Source organism: Ovis aries, chromosome 2 (genome assembly GCF_016772045.2).
Source record: "Ovis aries strain OAR_USU_Benz2616 breed Rambouillet chromosome 2, ARS-UI_Ramb_v3.0, whole genome shotgun sequence".
Classification (NCBI taxonomy): domain Eukaryota; kingdom Metazoa; phylum Chordata; class Mammalia; order Artiodactyla; family Bovidae; genus Ovis; species Ovis aries.
Window position 1 is genome coordinate 209,343,242 of NC_056055.1, and position 13,222 is coordinate 209,356,463.

Below are 13,222 nucleotides of genomic sequence, written 5' to 3' on the forward strand. Positions count from 1 at the left end.
AACCAGTCCAAGTACCTTGTCTCTGATCTAGCAATCAGGAGTCAGTAACGTGGGCACCATCAAGCATCGGCACCTCCATGGTTACAGAGAAGTGATCTCTTCCTGTGCAGAGAAACAGGAAGCAGTTCATAACCACCACATCCACACAGGCCCTTCACCCCCTCATGATAGCCACTTCTCCTATCAAAGCCTTCCCCTGCTCTAGCCAAGGTGCCTGGAAGTCTTTACACCTATATCCAGTATGAGCCTTGGCATTTACAATCAAATGCTATCTTTATTGTTCTCTGTCCACCTCCAGCCAGAGAGGATGACAAACACAGCCTACCACGGGGATCTTTTCATGTTTCTAATCATCCCAGACATGCCTCTGGTTTCCTCCCTGGCTCTCCAAGCTTACGATCTGTTTCTTTCTGTGGTGAAGTTGGGCAAGTCCCCCAGGCTGGGCTGGAGAACCATGAGTCATGAATCACCGCTGTTTCCCCTACAAGGCCCAAACAGCCCAGTGGGATCCAACTCTGACCCCACGGAGCTCTGCATCCGCAACTGGTGCCTTCAGGAATGTGTCTGTGGGAAGCATGAGAAGTTTCAGATACAATGGAACAGAGTCACTGATTTATTTTTTTTCCTTTCTCTGCCGGATTACAAGAGAGTCCCAAAGTCTGGTCGACTCCACAGTTAAGTAGGCACAGAGAGAGACCTCAGTCCAACTGCTGAGCTGTTTCAATCTGTTTTATATCTGGCTTGCTCAGGGTAGGGAAAGGAACAGGGCTCCCAGTGGAGATATCATGTAACCATGGTCTAGAAGTATTTTTTTAATACGTGAAATTTAGAAAGAATTTGAATATTCCATGCTGGGGAGATAAATGGTTGAGTGGAATGGCTGGGGACAGAAAACATTTGGTTCAAGTGATACCAAAGGACACTGAACTAAACTAAAGATTTGTCAAGCTGACTCACTGCATCCACTCTCACCTGCGTGAAATCAGTATGTTCAAGTCAAGCACAGGCGTCTGCCTCTGAGTTGGAGAAAGAACTTAAACCTGACCTAGCATCTGGGAAGGGAGAGGAGAATCAGACAGGGAGTCACATCAGGGGAGCCTTTTCCGCTCAGTGAGAGATCTGAAATAAGTTGCGAATTCTCTTTGAGTTAGTTTTTCAATTCTGTGACCCAGTGGCAAGCTTCAGCTCATCTAGGCATCAGGAATAATGTTTAAATACTGAGGACAGCATATGTATTTTTTTTTTTTGAAAGATGCAAGAACGTATCTGTTAGAACAAGTGCTTTCTCTTTTGGCTTTAGCCTTGACTGGCTCGGGATGCAGACATACTCAGCACAGAAGGCATGGACAAGGCTGCTCAAGCTGTTTTCCTCACTTTTTAAGGAGTTCCCTTAAGACACCTGTGTCAAGGCTTTTCCATTCTCAGTCATTTGAGTTCTAGTCCCCAAAACAAAGAAGAGCCCATTGATTTAACGTTGTGTTTCACCAGATGCCTGCAAGTTGAGAGCTGTCTGGCATTAAAGTACCCCTGATGCTCACCATTTTCTGAGGTGGGTTCCTAGAGGTATTAGCACCTCACTGAGCCTTGCCCGGAGGGCCACATGGAATTAGGTGCTGGTTTCTTGATCATGAAGGAAAACCAGGGAGGACCGGGGTCCTGAGGCTCCCACTGGCCACAGAGGAGTCTTCACAGCTGTGCAGACTGCAGGGTGTCCAGGGGCCAGTTCCTGCCACTCCTGTCACCACCTCTGTGCGACCAAGAACATGCTGGATCTTGTGACATCTGTGCTCATGGACAGATAGAAGGGCATTTCTGGGCCTCATTACAAGCTCTTTATGTGCTTCTCTGGGACGAGACTTGTAGCCATGAGCAGTGACCACTTGTGTTGTCATCCTCCATGTGATAGAGGGATTGCAAAAATGCCCCCAGTCTTTTCCCTCTCCCTGTGGTCACACCTTTGTAATGTGATTTTTCATTTCCTCCTGTCGATAAGTGGAGTTAATTTCCCTTGAAATCTGAACTGGCTTTATGATTCACTTTCACCAGCAGAATGAGGGGTAAGTGATGATGTGCCAGTTCTAAGCCTCAGCCTGGAGAAGCCTTGAGCACTTCCACTCTCTCCTGGACTCTGATCATGTGAACAAGCTGGGACTGCTGAACGAAAGAGATGCACGGCCCAGTCCCACTGTGATCCATGCTGACAGTCAAACAACTCCCAGGCTTGCGAGGAAGTAAGACCTTCTTGGACCAAACAGCCCTTGGCCAACCACAGATGCATGAATGAGCCAAACAAACTTGGCCAAACTTGGCCCTAGTTAGCGAGCTACACAGCTGACCTATACATTTTTGAGCCATTGTAACTGCTTGTTGTTTTAAGTCACTATGTTATGGGGTGATTTCTTATATAGCTACTTGTGCGTTTAATCATTTAAGGGAGAAGGCACATGCATGACAGGATGGAGTAACTCTACCCTTCAGGCATTTACATACACATTTATTCTACAGATATTGGTTGAATTCCTATAGAAATCAGCTATCACTCCAAGTTCTGGGGATACAATGTCCCTGCTCTCTTAGAGTTTGCACTCCAGTGGGTGAGGACAGACTATAAATAAGTGAGCAAATAAGTAAAAATATCAGCTTTGTTGTTGTTGTTCAGTTGCTCAGTCTTGTCTGACTCTTCATGACCCCATGGACTATAGCATGCCAGGATTCCCTGTCCATCACCATCTCGGAGCTTTCTCAAACTCTTCTCCATTGAGATGGTGATGCCATCCAACCATCTCATCCTCTGTGGTCCCCTTCTCCTGCCTTCAATCTTTCCCAGCATCAGGGTCTTTTCCAATGAGTCAGCTCTTTGCATCAGGTGGCCAAAGTATTGATGTTTCAGCCTCAGCATCAGTCCTTCCAATGAATAGTCAGGATTGATTTCCTTTAGGATTGACGGGTTTGATCTCCTTGTAGTCCAAGGGACTCTCAAGAGTCTTCTCCAGCACTGCAGTATGAAAGCATCAGTTGTTCAGTGCTCAGCTTTCTTTGTGGTACAACTCTCACATCCATCCATGACTACTGGAAAAACCATAGCTTTAACTATACCGACTGTTGTTGACAAAGTAATGTCTCTGCTTTTTAGAACTCTGTCTAGGATTGTCATAGGTTTTCTTCCAAGGAGCAAGTGTCTTTTAATTTCATGGCTGTAGTCACCATTTGCAGTGATTTTGGAGCCCATGAAAGTCTCCTTCATCCAGAAAACAAAAAATATATATATATATATATATATATATATAATATCAGCTGCTGCTGCTGCTGCTAAATCCCTTCAGTCATGTCCAACTCTGTGCGACCCCATAGACGGCAGCCCACTAGGCTCCCTCGTCCCTGGGATTCTCCAGGCAAGAAAACTGGAGTGGGTTGCCATTTCCTTCTCCAATGCATGAAAGTGAAAAGTGAAAGTGAAGTCGCTCAGTCGTGCCCAACTCTTAGCGACCCCATGGAGTGCAGCCCACCAGGCTCCTCCATCCAAGGGATTTTCCAGGCAAGAGTACTGGAGTGGGGTGCCATTGCCTTCTCTGATATATCAGCTAATAGTAAGCAATACATAGGCCATTTGAAAGGGTATACAATAAAGAGTAACTGTGGTTACCTTAGGTTTATGGTCAAGGGAGTCTCCTTGCCAAAACATTTAGACTGAGATCTGAACGTCAGTATAGAGTGAGCCATGAGAAGACAGGGGAACAACAGTCCATGCAGAGGGAAGAGCAGTTGCAGAATACTGAGTCTGAAATTCAGGTTGTCTAGGGAACAGCGAGAGGACTGCATCTAGAACATGGTAGGAAAGGGGAGGTAGTGGGTGCAAAGAACAGAACACGTAGAACTTTTAAGCCAGGAAAAAGAATTCGGATTTTATACTAAATGGACTAAGCAAGCTATCATCGTTTTTTAACTCAAGAAAGAGTAACATAATTTGATTAATGTGTAAATGAATCCCTCTGGCTGATGGGCATAGAGTGGTTATTAAGGGGCAAAGTGGAAGAAGGGAATCAGTTAAGAAGCTCCTGCAATAATTTAGCCTGAGCCAGGGCTATAGTAATGGAGATTAAGAGGAGTATGTTTTAGGGGAAGAAGTGACAGGACTTGGGATGGATTGGATGTGGGAGATAAAGGAAAGAGAAGAATCAAGGGTAATGCCTAGATCTTTGTTCAGCAATTAGATGAGCTGAAATGCAAGAGGTTAGAGGAGGGCAGGCTTGAGGGCTGGCCAACTTGAGTCTGAGATGTCTATTAGGACAGTGAATAGGCCAAATATGTGAGAACCATATGGGCCTGGAGTCCTGAGGAGGTGTCAGCCCTGGAGGAGTGCCTTGAGGCCTGAAGATATTAGACCTGGGTTGCATGGCATCACCTGAGGACAGTGATTAAAAGAGACAGAGGCCTGAGATATGCCAACATTCACAGGTTGAGCAATTGAGAAGAAGCCAGCAAAGGATACTGAGAAGGACCAACCAGTAAAGGAAGGGGCCAAGAGGAGGCACATACAGTATCACCAAAACATAGTGGGTAGAATGGGCAAAAAGAGGATGTGGCGAGTAGTGCTGAATGCTCCTGACTCATACGGAGGACTGGAACCTTCCTGCAATCTTGAATGTGGCTAACATTCAAAGCCCTTTTCCCCTTTGCAGGATAATAACACATCCCAGAACATGAAATGGATTGTAAAATTATTTTCTGGACTCTGTCTCTGTGGGCTTCTGCCACTCGATGAACTGAGATTATTAATATCAACTACCCTGCACCCCTCCTAATCCCTGTTCTCCTACATTCAGCTATACCTCAAACCCCCACAGGCCTGGAAATATAATGGCCCATCAGGTTAGTCGATATAGATTCTCTGGAAACTCTAAGCTTCATGGCAACAGAGATGGCATTTCTTCTGTTTGCACTGAATGCCGGCCCCTAGTCCTGTACCCAACCACAAATAAATTCAAACACTGAGTACATGACGGAATGTTAAATCCCACTTGATTTCGCACCATCAGTGCTGCACTTGGCATCACCTGGTGACCGTGCTGCCCCTACCACATCCTTCTGTGGACAGACACAAAGATTTTTTTCAACATCCCCCAAACTGAGGTTTCTTTATAAGGCAGGATGCTGCGGCTGAGCCCGGGACCCCAGCACCGCTGCCGACTTCTCCAGTGTGGGTTTTTCACTGGCAGGTGGGACTGCTCATCCCCACAGCTGGGTATCCCCAAGTCCTATGTTACAAGTATCCCCTTAACTATGTTTAAGGAGCGCATGTCTCCAGAACCTTGCCTTTAAGATGCTAAAAGCATTTATTGTTGTGGAATTTTTCAGCTGCTTTGTATTCAGTTCACACACATGCAAGGTCTGTATGGCTGGATGCTAGACTGAGTTTGTCAGCTTGACCCAAAATGCTGTCTCTTTCTAAAAGCCAAGGTTAGAGTACCTGGCACTGATATCTGGGAAAGTCCACATGACTTCCTGACCCCTGAAGGGGTATTACTTTTTGCCTCCAACTCTGCCCTGGATTCTTATGTGTGAATTAGGATCAAAGCTAATACTTCTGGTAGTTCACTTGGACCCTCTCTCAAGGAGGGCATTCAAGAATCATTCCAATCTAACGAACAACAGTGTACCCGCTGATCCCAGTGCAATTCTGATTTCTGTGCCAGTCAGGTGTTAGTAGGCAGAGTGCTGAAAAGTTGACCTCAAGTGACCTGGGCAAAAGGGCATCCTTTTTCACCTTTAAAATGATTTCACCTTTAATCATGAGGGTTGTTTTTTTTTTTCCTTTTTCAACTTTTAAAGGCTTTAGTAATTATATTGGGCTTAAACCTGTAACTATTCTGCTACCACCTTCTACTGTAAGGAGCTCATATTTGTTTGCCCTGTGAAAGGAAATTATCAGAGAAGCAAAATCAGATTTTAGCTGAAGTCAAAACATGTATTAAATCTGATGCTTCACAGCTGACTACAAGCCCCTCCATCTCTGACAGGCTTCTCCCGGCTGTGTGCAGACACTTAATAAATGATTTTGATGGAGGTCCCTCTGTCTTAAAAGGAAATTAGACTGTTCTGACACTATCTTCCCATCACTGAACTGTTGGTTATTATCCAGCAACCTAAGATCCTCTGGGTGTTTGCAGATCGATTATTTAATGTTTTGCATTCCTCTATGTCCACATTTCCAGGGTCAGCAGCCACAGCCACAACTCCCAGTAGGTGCTATGTTTGTCCTTTGCTGGTCTGTGGGCGTTTCACCGAATACACACACACACACACACACACACACACACACACAAGATTTTTGTTTCAGAATAATTTCCCAAGCTCTTCATTTATTCCCTGCTCCTCCATCCATGGGATTTTCCAGGCAAGATACTGGAGTGGGGTGCCATTGCCTTCTCCAAATTTGTAAGTTACTGAGCACTAAACATGTATGGACTAGCACTGGGCTAATTAATGACCAGGGATACACTGGAATGCAAGACGATGTAAATTCATGTCCTTACGGAGCTTAAAATCTGGTGATTATAATTTCATATCATAGTTAGGATTGTGGATTAAAGAAACAGGTGCTATGATGGAGGTTAAATGGGAGGGGGTCTGGATAGGGAAAATTTAAGCTGAGATTTAAAGAATTAAAGGGGAATGGTAGCCTTTAAAAGTGCATGAAGAAAAGCTGAACATAAGGGCCATGGGGTGAGAGTTTCATTTGGTTCAGAACCTAATGGAGGACAAAGGGGAGTGAACTTTTGGAAGAAGGTGACAAGAGGGGAAGGGGGCAGCCACAGTATCTGTAAGGATACTTAACTGTTACTCACAGGAGCCTTACAGGTGGTATGAATGTACATCCCAGTTTGCCAAGAACAGTCTTTGCTTAGACCTTTGCCTCTGTGTAATTATTTTAAGGCCTCCTTTCCCTCACAGAAATGTTAGTTTGCACAATAAATTATATGGTCACCCTACCCAAAGGCAAGTCAAAGAGCTGGGGGAAAACCACTAGACCATTCAGGTATGACCTAAATCAAATCCCTTATGATTATACAGTGGAAGTGAGAAATAGATTGAAGGGCCTAGATCTGATAGATAGAGTGCCTGATGAACTATGGAATGAGGTTCGTGACATTGTACAGGAGACAGGGATCAAGACCATCCCCATGGAAAAGAAATGCAAAAAAGCAAAATGGCTGTCTGAGGAGGCCTTACAAATAACTGTGAAAATAAGAGAAGCGAAAAGCCAAGGAGAAAAGGAAAGATATAAGCATCTGAATGCAGAGTTCCAAAGAATAGCAAGAAGAGATAAGACAGCCTTCTTCAGCGATCAATGCAAAGAAATCGAGGGAAACAACAGAATTGGAAAGACTAGAGAACTCTTCAAGAAAATTAGAGATATCAAGGGAACATTTCATGCAAAGATGGGCTTGATAAAGGACAGAAATGGTATGGACCTAACAGAAGTAGAGGGGCTTCCCTGGTGGCTTAGAGGTAAAAGCATCTGCCTGGAATGCAGGAGACCCAGGTTCAATCCCTGAGTCGGGAAGATCCCCTGGAGAAGGAAATGGCAACCCACTCTAGTACTCTTTCCTGGAGAATCCCATGGAGGGAGGAGCCTGGAAGGCTACAGTCCATGAGGTCACAAAGAGTTGGACACGACTGAGTGACTTCACACACACCAACAGAAGCAGAAGATATTGAGAAGAGATGGCAAGAATACACAGAAGAACTGTACAAAAGGATCTTCACAACCCGGATAATCATGATGGTGTGATCACTCATCTAGAACCAGACATCTTGGAATGTGAAGTCAAGTGGGCCTTAGAAAGCATCAGTACGAACAAAGCTAGTGGAGGTGATGGAATTCCAGTTGAGCTATTTCAAATCCTGAAAGATGATGCTGTGAAAGTGCTGCACTCAACATGCCAGCAAATTTGGAAAACTCAACAGTGGCCACAGGACTCGAAAAGGTCAGTGTTCATTCCAATCCCAAAGAAAGGCAATGCCAAAGAATGCTCAAACTACCGCACAATTGCACTCATTTCACATGCTAGTAAAGTAATGCTCAAAATTCTCCAAGCTAGGCTTCAGCAATACGTGAACAGTGAACTCCTTGATGTTCAAGCTGGTTTTAGAAAAGGCAGAGGAACCAGAGATCAAATTGCCAACATCCGCTGGATCATGGAAAAAGCAAGAGAGTTCCAGAAAAACATCAATTTCTGCTTTATTGACTATGCCAAAGCCTTTGACTGTGTGGATCACAATAAACTGTGGAAAATTCTTCAAGAGATGGGAATACCAGACCATCTAACCTGCCTCTTGAGAAATCTGTATGCAGGTCAGGAAGCAGCAGTTAGAACTGGACATGGAACAACAGACTGGTTCCAAATAGGAAAAGGAGTACGTCAAGGTTGTATATTGTCACCCTGCTTATTTAACTTATATGCAGAGTACATCATGAGAAACACTGGACTGGAAGGAATACAAGCTGGAATCAAGATTGCCGGGAGAAATAGCAATCACCTCAGATATGCAGATGATACCACCCTTATGGCAGAAAGTGAAGAGGAACTCAAAAGCCTCTTGATGAAAGTGAAAGAGGGGAGTGAAAAAGTTGGCTTAAAGCTCAACATTCAGAAAACGAAGATCATGGCATCTGGGCCCATCACTTCATGGCAAATAAATGGGGAAACAGTGTCAGACTTTATTTTTTTGGGCTCCAAAATCATTGCAGATGGTGACTGCAGCCATGAAATTAAAAGACGCTTACTCCTTGGAAGAAAAGTTATGACCAACCTAGATAGCATATTCAAAAGCAGAGACATTACTTTGCCAACTAAGATCCATCTAGTCAAGGCTATGGTTTTTCCAGTAGTCATGTATGGATGTGAGTGTTGGACTGTGAAGAAGGCTGAGCGCTGAAGAATTGATGCTTTTGAACTGTGGTGTTGGAGAAGACTCTTGAGAGTCCCTTGGACTGCAAGGAGATCCAACCAGTCCATTCTGAAGGAGATCAGCCCTGGGATTTCTTTGGAAGGAATGATGCTAAAGCTGAAACTCCAGTACTTTGCCCGCCTCATGCGAAGAGTTGACTCACTGGAAAAGACTTTGATGCTGGGAGGGATTGGGGGCAGGAGGAGAAGGGGACGACAGAGGATGAGATGGCTGGATGGCATCACTGACTCAATGGACGCGAGGCTGAGTGAACTCCGGGAGTTGGTGATGGACAGGGAGGCCTGGCATGCTGTGATTCATGGGGTTGCAAAGAGTCGGACATGACTGAGCGACTGAACTGAACTGAACTGAAGATAGGAAATCATTGAAGGGTATTAAGCAGAGCTAATGAGTGGGTTTGTGTTTCCAGATTGCTCCTCCTTTAGTCTGAATGCGGCTGCATGTGATTACTACAATGGCCCAGGGTAAAGTAGATGGTCAACAAAGCATCATGTTTAGAAAATATCTGATGTTAACATACATTCTACCTTCTTTCTTTCTTTTCAAGCCCCCAGTGGTGCTTCCAACAGATTAGACACCGTGGTTCTCTGTGGAGATGTCCCTCCCTCTCTGCCCTCTCACCTTTAGGACTGAGCCGCTCACTCCCCCACTGCCAAAAGTGGTAGTGCCAAGTGGTAGAGGTAGATTTCTCCCCAGGGGCTGCTGAAGGGAGTTGCCTAGCTCAAAGATACACCCACTCTCTGGGGCAGCACACGTCTAATTGATAAATACTGGGCTACAAAGGCCCCACTCCCTTGCCTCAATTCAGGATCTCTCTGAAGGGCCACTTGCAATGCAATTTCTCCTCCACCCCACCCTTCTTCCCTCACACCCTCACAGGGATTGTTCCCCGGAGCTCTCTTCCCAGAGTCACCTGCATGCAAATATCCAATGCAGTCTATTGCCTGGGGAATCTGATTTATAATTCCAACGTAAGCATGGCTTTCTGTTAAAATGCGTCATTTGTGTTACCTTTCCTGGTGTCTCCACATCTAATCAAGAGGTAGAACTTCCCCTCGCTTAATGGCAAATAGGTGAGGAAATAGTGGAAACAGTGACAGACTTTATTTTGGGGCTCCAAAATTACTGCAGATGGTGACTGCAGCCATGAAATTAAAAGACACTTGCTCCTTGGAAGAAAAGTTATGACAATCCTAGACAGGATATTAAAAAGCAGACATTACTTTGCCAACAAAGGTCCATCTAGTCAAAGCTATGGTTTTTCCAGTAATCATGTATGGATGTGAGAGTTGAACTATAAAGAAAGGTGAGCGCCGAAGAAGTGATGCTTTTGAAATGTGGTGTTGGAGAAGACTCTTGAGAGTCCCTTGGACTGCAAGGAGAGCCAACCAGTCAATCTTAAAGGAAATCAGTGCTGAATATTCATTGGAAGGACTGATGTTAAAGCTGAAACTACAATACTTTGGCTACCTGATGTGACGAACTGACTCACTGGAAAAGACCCTGATGCTGGGAAAGATTGAAGGCAGGAGGAGAAGGGGATGACAGAAGATGAGATGGTTAGATGGCATCACAGACTCAATGGACATGAGTTTGAGCAAGTTCCTGGAGTTAGTGTTGGACAGGGAAGCCTAGCATGCTGCAGTCCATGGGGTCGCAAAGAGTTGGACATGACTGAGCAACTGAACTGAACTGAACTGAGAACTTCCCCTACACTTTTCTGTTGGGTATATAAAGGATATTTTCCCCATTGTCCCTTATGCCCTTTGTAAGTTGAATCACCTAGTTTGTTTTGACCTGGATAATTTTATCCGTAAATGGTTGTATTGGTTCATGACACTGGTTCCCTGTAAGCCAGAACACTTCCTGCTTTTCATTGCATTCCAAGTGGTTATTTCAGATCTTGTAAAATAACAGCTCTTCTTTAAATACCTTGATTCTTGATTACCTGAATTTAGTTTCTTATTTTGGTACTTGAATTATTTCCTTAAAGAATGTAAATATGTCATAAATTCCTTTTTTATTTCTTTTATTCATGAGATTATTCCTAGTATTTCTATATAGTAACTTGAAATTTATTGAAATAAGTTACAATGGGATCCCATTCTTTATAGCTTGTTATCACCAAGAATGCACTATATCATGGATTAAATCATGCTCTCCTAAAACATAACTACAGCCAGCAAAGGATGGATGTGAAGTCATTAAGATATAATAGGAGAGAGAGTTGGTAATCTTTGGAAAGTGACACATCAAGTCTTCATTCCCATACAGGCGTAAGAGGGATAAATGTGCATGAAGACGATGGGGAATGGGGACCCAGAAGCAGGAAATGCTCACACACTGCGAACACTGGGGCTGGCCTCTGCCCCCTGGTGACGTCTGGTGACTGATTTCCAGCTGCTTAGTATGTGCAGTCTCCCCGTCCTAACCTCTGCTCATGGTACAGAGCACGTGGGAGATGAAAAGAATGTCTGTCTACATGGACTTGCATACTTTAGTTCTCCCAAGTCAGTCATTCAACAAATACTCCTGAGCACCTACTACTGGTAGAACTATACTAGGCCCACAGCATCTTGGAAAATCATTTGTGTCCTCTCCATCCACCCACCTCCACCACCAACTTTCATGGCTTACATTATGCCCCTCGGTAGTGAATCTCAAAACAGGGTAATAAAAATATTCCACTATTTTTTTTTCTTTTAATAATTTTCCTTTCATTAAGGCTTAAAACTTCTACTTCAAATCATCAACCCTAAGCATACCTCCTATTGTGAAAATCTTTAATCTTTCAATTAATTTCTCCAGCTATCACAAAGATTAGGTCAAAAAGAGTACCTTCTTTAATTGACTCAGAACTAAACATTGTTCTTGACACTTTTCAATAAAACTTACTTACACCCTCATTTCTAAAATATTAGTTGTACTACATACTTACCATCTCCAGTTGATGTCATAGTAGAAATATGTGGAAATCAGTCAGAACTTCAGCTCTGCACTTTATGAGCTGTTGGATTAGTATCTTTATTTAGTCTCTCAGAGCCTCAATCTCTTCACCTGTCAAATGGGGACAGCACTTAACTTAAAGGACTTTATGAGGATCAAAATGAATCTCAGTGGTAGGTTTGAACCATGCCTGGTATATTTTAACTACAGGTTCCTCTCACTTTCTTGCTCAGAAACTCTTCATTTATTCATTTGACAAATACACCTTGGTGGTTAAATTGTGCAAAGCACTGCCACAGTCTCTAAGGATATAAACTGAATAAGTAGGACAACGTACCTGGTGGTGTGTAGCTTCTATTCTAGTGGAAGGAGACAGACAGTGAATGTACAAAAAGAGAGCAGGTACTGATAAGTGCAAGGATTAAAATTAATCAGAAAGATGTAACAGGAATTAATGGGATATGAATAGGATTTATAGAAAACAATTATTGTATATAATAATACATAAACATCCACTGGATCACAGAAAAAGGAAAAGAGTTCCAGAAAAACATCTATTTCTGCTTTATTGACTATGACAAAGCCTTTGACTGTGTGGATCACAATAAGCTGTGCAAAATTCTGAAGGATATGGGAATACCAGACCACTTGACCTGCCACCTGACCAGCAGGTCAGGAAGCAACAGTTAGAACTGGACATGGAACAAGAGACTGGTTCCAAATACAAAAAGGAATACGTCAAGGCTGTACATTATCACCCTGCTTATTTAACTTACACGCAGAGTACATCATGAGAAATGCTGGGCTGGAAGAAGCACAAGCTGGAATCAAGATTGCTGGGAGAAATATCAATAACCTCAGATATGCAGATGACACCATCCTTATGGCAGAAAGTGAAGAACTAAAGAGCCTCTTGATGAAAGTGAAAGAGGAGAGTGAAAAAGTTAGCTTAAAGCTCAACATTCAGAAAACTAAGATCATGATATCCGGGCCCATCACTTCATGGCAAATAAATGGGGAAACAGTGGAAACAGTGTCAGACTTTATTTTTTGGGGCTCCAAAATCACTGCAGATGGTGATTGCAGCCATGAAATTAAAAGATGCTTACTCCTTAGAAGGAAAGTTGTGACCAACCTAGACAGCATATTCAAAAGCAGAGACATTACTTTGCCAACAAAGGTCTATCTAGTCAAGGCTATGGTTTTTCCAATGGTCGTGTATGGATGTGAGAGTTGGACTATAAAGAAAGCTGAGTGCCGAAGAATTGATGCTTTTGAACTGTGATGATGGAGAAGACTCTTG

General features: G+C 43.6%; 1 non-coding gene across 1 annotated transcript; it reads left to right on the forward strand.

Moving 5' to 3' along the window:
• The first annotated feature begins 7,492 nt into the window (after positions 1-7,492).
• On the forward strand, positions 7,493-7,565 carry TRNAS-GGA (transfer RNA serine (anticodon GGA)). Its single transcript has one exon. It is a non-coding gene; the product is annotated as a tRNA-Ser (tRNA).
• The last annotated feature ends 5,657 nt before the right edge of the window (positions 7,566-13,222 follow it).